The sequence below is a fragment of the Atta colombica genome, unplaced genomic scaffold, assembly GCF_001594045.1.
Source record: "Atta colombica isolate Treedump-2 unplaced genomic scaffold, Acol1.0 scaffold55, whole genome shotgun sequence".
Taxonomy (NCBI): Eukaryota; Metazoa; Arthropoda; class Insecta; order Hymenoptera; family Formicidae; genus Atta; species Atta colombica.
Window position 1 is genome coordinate 1,673,346 of NW_017259545.1, and position 6,420 is coordinate 1,679,765.

The 6,420-nt window shown below is 32.4% G+C and overlaps 1 protein-coding gene across 2 annotated transcripts in view; it reads left to right on the forward strand.

Moving 5' to 3' along the window:
• The first annotated feature begins 2,027 nt into the window (after positions 1 to 2,027).
• Positions 2,028 to 6,420, forward strand: part of LOC108692011 (signal-induced proliferation-associated 1-like protein 1) — a 72,763-nt gene continuing 68,370 nt past the window's right edge. For both annotated transcript variants that reach the window (XM_018200083.1, XM_018200085.1), the window contains exon 1: positions 2,028 to 2,859. The gene's annotated coding sequence lies outside the window, so the exon portion shown is untranslated. The remainder of the gene's footprint in view (positions 2,860 to 6,420) is intronic.

Sequence of the window (6,420 nt, forward strand, 5' to 3'; positions counted from 1 at the left end):
CTTATAAAGGAAGACCCAGAAGTGAGAACGCGCTTTTGAAGCGAGATTTGTTACAAAAGATGATCCTTTGTGCTTACATTAAGAATTTCAAACCTTAGATTCAGATAATTCTTAGTTTTTTTTTTAAATGAGTAATAAATATCAAATAATTAAGTCATCGTATTGATTAAGCGCTAATAAGATGATAAATCTCAGCGAACGAAGAAAAAATTATGTATTATAATGTTCAAGATCATTTGACTTTTATCCGATCTGTACATAAGATGATATAAGTATAGTTCAAATTAATGCATTTTCATTACCACCTTGGCAATGAAGCTAACAATAACATTGCACTCGAGTTTGCATTAATTCAAACTATATTTATACAGTTTATGCATTGCATAAAAGTCAATTAATTCTGAAATTTTGTAATACTTAACTTTTTTTTCTTTTCCTTGAAAAGAGAAAAGATTCTACTTTTAATCTTTTCCTTGACAACGCATCAATAGATCTTCTTGCTTTCTAGATCTTCTCCATGTCATAAAATATGAGCGTTTCGTATTAATATCACACTATAGAATTATTTGACATTTCGTATTAACATTCAATATTTTAATAGATATCGATATTTCATAAATCATTCGATATTCCATATGGATCAATCATTCGAGATTTGTCTAACATGAAATATAAAACGTGAAATTGTAGTATCAAATATAAGATATTGAAACTCATATGTCAATAATTTGTCATAATAATTGTTATAGAATATTCTATAGCATTATATTTCATATATACATGTTATGTGTACATATATATAATTGTATTTAATAGAAACCGCACTTGATTTGAGTTAGAATATGAAAATTGTATCTGATTCTCATAATATCTATAAATTTAAGTTAAATTAACGAGGAGAATTAATAATTGAGATATCTATAATGGTATCTATAATATTTACGTTCATTTGTGTGCATTACGTTCATTTATGGCGTCGAAATAGCGTACATTTGATCACATTTAAATATCATGAGTGCCGAAGGAACCAATCAACTTATCTCTATTATCAACTATATTTCATCATGTAATTCTATTACATTGTGTGACATTCATCCGATTACTCGATTCACATTCAAGTTAAATTCATACTTAAAGTAAATAATTAATTACTGTCTTTTATACAGTATTTTAAATTGCAGTATTCTAATATTAGATTTTTATGAAGAAAAGAGATACATATATTAGAAAAGACAAGAAAAGACGAGAAAATCAAATAATGATTGTATTATACGCAGACAATAATATCACGTGATTGCATGATAAACGCGCGCGACAAATTCATCAAGTAAATTCCGCACGATCGTAGATGCGGATATATAATTCACATCAAATTCGTTACGCGGTCGAATTATTTTCTTTTTTTCCATTTTTTCCTTTTTTCTTTACATGTCACATCGAAAACGCGAAGAAAGAAATCGCGACTAGAAATAACAGGCTTGTATTAACCATCGCCAGGGCTGAGCATGTATTTGAAATATTTTTATTTAAGACTATTTACAATACAAACGTATTTTGTATTTTTTATTTTAGCGGATCACATAAAAGTATTTTGTATTTAAAATCGAAAAATTGAAAGCTTTTGTAACTTGTAATTCAAATAATAAGATTGATTATCAATGTTAATATTTATTGATAATCAATGTTAAAATATAAAATACAAAATACTTTTATAGCTCCCATGAAATACAAAATATTTTCATGTTACTCCGAAGAAACACAAAATACAAAATATAATTGTCTTACCAATACTGTTTTTTAAATAAAAGTTTTTTCAAATACATGCTCAGCCCTGATCATCACTCATATTCTCATATTCTAAGAAGATTCGGAGCGCTCGTGCAACGGAGCACCATGGCGCAGACACGCGACATGGTGGGATGGACGAAGTGGGGGTAGGCAGGCCGGAGGGTGGGGGAAGCGCGGCGGAGCAGCGACGACCGGTCCGACGGAAGCAAGCGCAGTCATCCCGCGGAGCGCAACCTGTCGCCATTGTCGAGTATCGTCGCTCGCGCGAGACGCGAGATCTTTCTCTCGCGATCGTTTCTAGTGATCGACATCAGCTGCCTCTCAACGCGCTCAATCAACATTACAGAAAATTCAACGTTAACGTAAAAGGGGAGAAAGAACGGAAGAAAGAGCGAATGTGAGGCGTCGATTACGTTCGATTTGACTTGAATACGCGACTGATTTCAGATCGGTGCGACACCCCGAGCTCGTCGGGACCCCAGCGGCGGCGATAAACAAAGAAATCCGCCGCGCCGGGATGGGATGCGACCGCGACGTGAGTCAGATCGAATCACGAGTCCTGAAGTCGGTGCGGTAAGAAAAGAGATTGCTGCCCGCGTGCTTCTTTCTCGAAATAAATATTCCGCGTACGTATATACGTTCATTGTTGGCGTATATTCGTAGCAGCCGCGTTTGTTTATGTTTCGCAACTAGAGAGTGGCCGTGAATCGAAACGATCGATTGAGAGGATTGAACGAACGAGAGAGAAAGGTGGCTCGTGACGCGGTGAATCGAGCGTGGAAATAGAGAAAAGTGGTCGGAGACGTGAGTGATCGCTGGGTGCGCGCTCATTGTTGGTGATTTGTGCGAGAGAGAGAGAGAGAGAGAGAGAGAGAGAGAGAGAGAGAGAAAGAACGTGGTGAAGTAAGGCAGAGGAAGAACAGTGGAGTCACGCGGTCGACGGAGCGCGTCGAGGTTACGTTTTGGTGCTCCAGAAGGAAACCGGAAGCCGCTATATTGGAGAGGAAGCGGGAAAGCGGCGTGCCGCTCTTCTGTGTGCCGCGGCAGAGGCGTTCGTCCGAGCCTGAAAACGTAAGTTTTTACAAACAGAAAGATACACGAAATTTTAATAAATAATTATTTGAATATATAGTATTACATTGTTGAATTCATGTATGATGTCAAATTATAGCCAATTTACCTCCGAATTATTGGGTTGGCAAGGAAATAATTGTGTTTTTTTAGCTTAAAGTTGTATATACAATATCTTCGTCAATAATGAATGAAATTTAAATTTAAAAAAAGGTTTTAAAGCTTGAAATCTCTACTTTTAAAAGCTTACCCATTTTTTTAAGTTTATATGAGTTTGGTAATTTTTACATAAAAATTACGAGTGAAAAAGATGAAAAATTTTGTGGGTTTGTACGCGTTTGTACTCAAAACAAATTTGAGAAAATTTTCGATTACTTATCGTGAAAGCTTGATATTTTTCCTATAAAATGTTTTTTTTAAATATTCTTACAACTTTTGGTTACTGAGTTATTGTGGATTAAATAAAAGGATCATTTTGACTTTAATTACTCATTTTAACTCCGTTAAAAATTGTCGTATCATAATTTAAAAAAGAGATTCTTAAAGTTGAACTTTACTCTATCATATATTTATATTGATTGGTAAGAAAGTAATTGCGGTTTTTAGATAGATTCTGATAGATGCCTTTTAAAAAAATGCAATTACTTTCTTGCCAACCCAATATAACAATTATACTTTCGAATTTGAATCAAGTAATTTCTGTAGATCGCCATTCTATTGTGTCATTAATTTGTCTGAAACAATGGAGTTGAACAATTTTACTCAAATTTAGTTTATTATTTATTAAATATGTTAATGTTGGCGATATTTACTTTGAAAGTAAAGTAATAGAATGGATTTATTTTGATACATATGAAAGTTAAAAGAAGTAACAAATTTAATTCAAGAGATTGAGTTATGATTGCTCCTTTGATATTTAATGAATTTAATATAACATTTATTTACAGAAAATAAATGTTTGCTAAATAAAAAATAATAATAGTTAAATCAACTTAATGGTTCTTGTACGAAATAAATATATGTTTAGTGAATATTTAACTGGCATTATTCAAACGAATATTTATTAAAATTAAGTACAGTTTCTTTTTAATGTATATATTATTTTCCGAATGTTCGAAAAACAATGGTCCGTATTCAGAACGCGCTTTTATCGATAAATGCGCGCTTATTTCTGACGTTTATAGTATGTGTAACGTATAATAAAAAAACGTATGCTAAATGCACGTTGATGTCGTTGTATAAGCGCGTTCCAAATACAGACATTTATTTTTCGAAAAAAGAAAACTAATGTCCGTTTCTCATCAATATAGATCAACTTTCATCTCGGTTCTGTGTCTTTTACAATTCTTAGAACAATAATTAGTTGAGCCAAGACTAAAATTAAACTATATTGAGAAACGGACATAAGATTATCAGAGACGATCTTTGTCTCTAATATTATTTGTCTAGTGCGATCGATGTCAAAATATTGGTTAAGACACCATGCTGATAAGAGATAGCACTGATAAAATATTGTTTAAATTGATAACGATAATCGTTAGCCGCACTAAATCATCTTAACTCACCAATGAAACCGGAAGCGTTATATCAAAACTTTTAATTTTTAAATATATATTATTGTTACCTGCTCTGAGAAAATAAACCTGGAACAAAGTGTTCCAATCATTTTTGATGCTGATTATGTTTAATGCATGTACTTAATTATATCCTTTACGGCAAAGAGGCTAAATGATATTTCCTTCATAAAAATCAGATACTACGATTAGAAAATACCGTGAAGAGAAGGAGAGAGACAGAGTATCGCACGTGTATTGAAATTACAAAGTCAAGATAAGTCTTCAAGTAATCGTCGTATGAAACAATCTGAAAAATATCTTCAAGGTTTTGTCTCTTGGAAAAAATCGTAAAGGAGGTGAGGTATGTGTCATCTAACCGCTACGAATGTAGACAACAGAGTTTGTTCAAATTATAGACACAATAAGAATAAATGCACATTTCTATGAAGTTGTCACTATTATATATTTTAGAAAGAGTGAAATAATTTGAATCATTTCTCTCTCTCTCTCTCTCTCTCTCTCTCTATATATATATATAAAATATCAAGTTGAAGGCAGATGCTGATATGATTAAATTCTTTCTAACGAAACACAAATACTAAGATATAAGAATGCACAGTTTATATTTATTATTTCTATGAATACAAACAACAGAATTTATTTAAACTCGATATTGAGAAAAAGCATCGGTTGGGTGAAGAAAAAAACCGCAGAAAATACGAAATTGAGATCCAGGTCGATATTGCAATTAAGCGTGCAGTGCGACGTAATTGGGTCGTACGGGCATAATTAAAACGAGCGAAACAAGCAGGTCCTCTCGCGCGCAACATGATTCGCGATAATGATTCGCGATCGTTAACGGTGCGAAACGTAATCGACAAGGTCGATGTATGACGACGACGACAGAGATATGTCCCTCTTTCTGTCTGCCACTCCCGTGTAATTAATCTCTGCAATTGATAATCAGGAAGGTGGAGAGTTTCTTCACGTACGATTATAATCGTGGAATTACGTGCTCGGCCATAGGTTCATCGCGTGCTGCTTTTCATGCAACTCCACTACGTAACGAACGTAACGCCACACGTTAATTTTCTAATCGCGTACCGTTTGTTGGGTGTTCTGAGTCGAAAGAAATTTCCCGCCTATGCGCAAAAAGCCATTGCACGTGAAGATCAAATTCTAAGTACGTCTGGCATTAATTGTACCAATTTCATACGAGGCGCAGAGAGTATGGATTAAATGAAATTAAATTAAAACGAGAGGAGAGGAAAAGCTGTTTATTTAAAGATCAGATTTTTTAAATATATATATCTTATTCAGAAAAAATTCACACGTGACATAGAAAATATGTTATTATGTGAAACATAATTATACGACATTAGGATACAGAATCATGTACTCCGTGATAACATCTTATACATCTCTTTCGAACACTCCACGATTAACTTGTATCATAACCTTATCGTTACAATCGTTCTTAAATTAAATATCATTGAATCGGCAAAATTAATGATATTATTAATCCGGGAATAATGTCATCCGAGATTTTTTATACTCGGCAACAACAAAAAAAAACAAATTATAAAATATTGTTTTATATAAATATCGTTTAATAAATTTTTTTCTTTAATAACTATTCTTTTATAAACTTTTAAATACGAATTATAATTGTATGGAAATAAAAATTTTATTTTTTAAAGATGCTTGCACAATAAGTTACACGTTTTTCCCGTTTAATATTTGTTTTTACTTAGTCCCGTTTAATATTTGTTTTTACTTATCTTTAGAAAATTAAATCTGTATCTATAATGTTCTCAAATACTAATAAATTGCAAAACAATATACAATATACTGTTAATAATAATGATTGTAATTGGAGAATAAAAATGCATTAGGTGATCGTTTATGTAAAAAAAAAAAAATCACATGACATTTCCTGAATTAATTAAAGACAAAAAGTTCCAAAATTCTTTTTAAACATATATTGTACAATATATATATATAT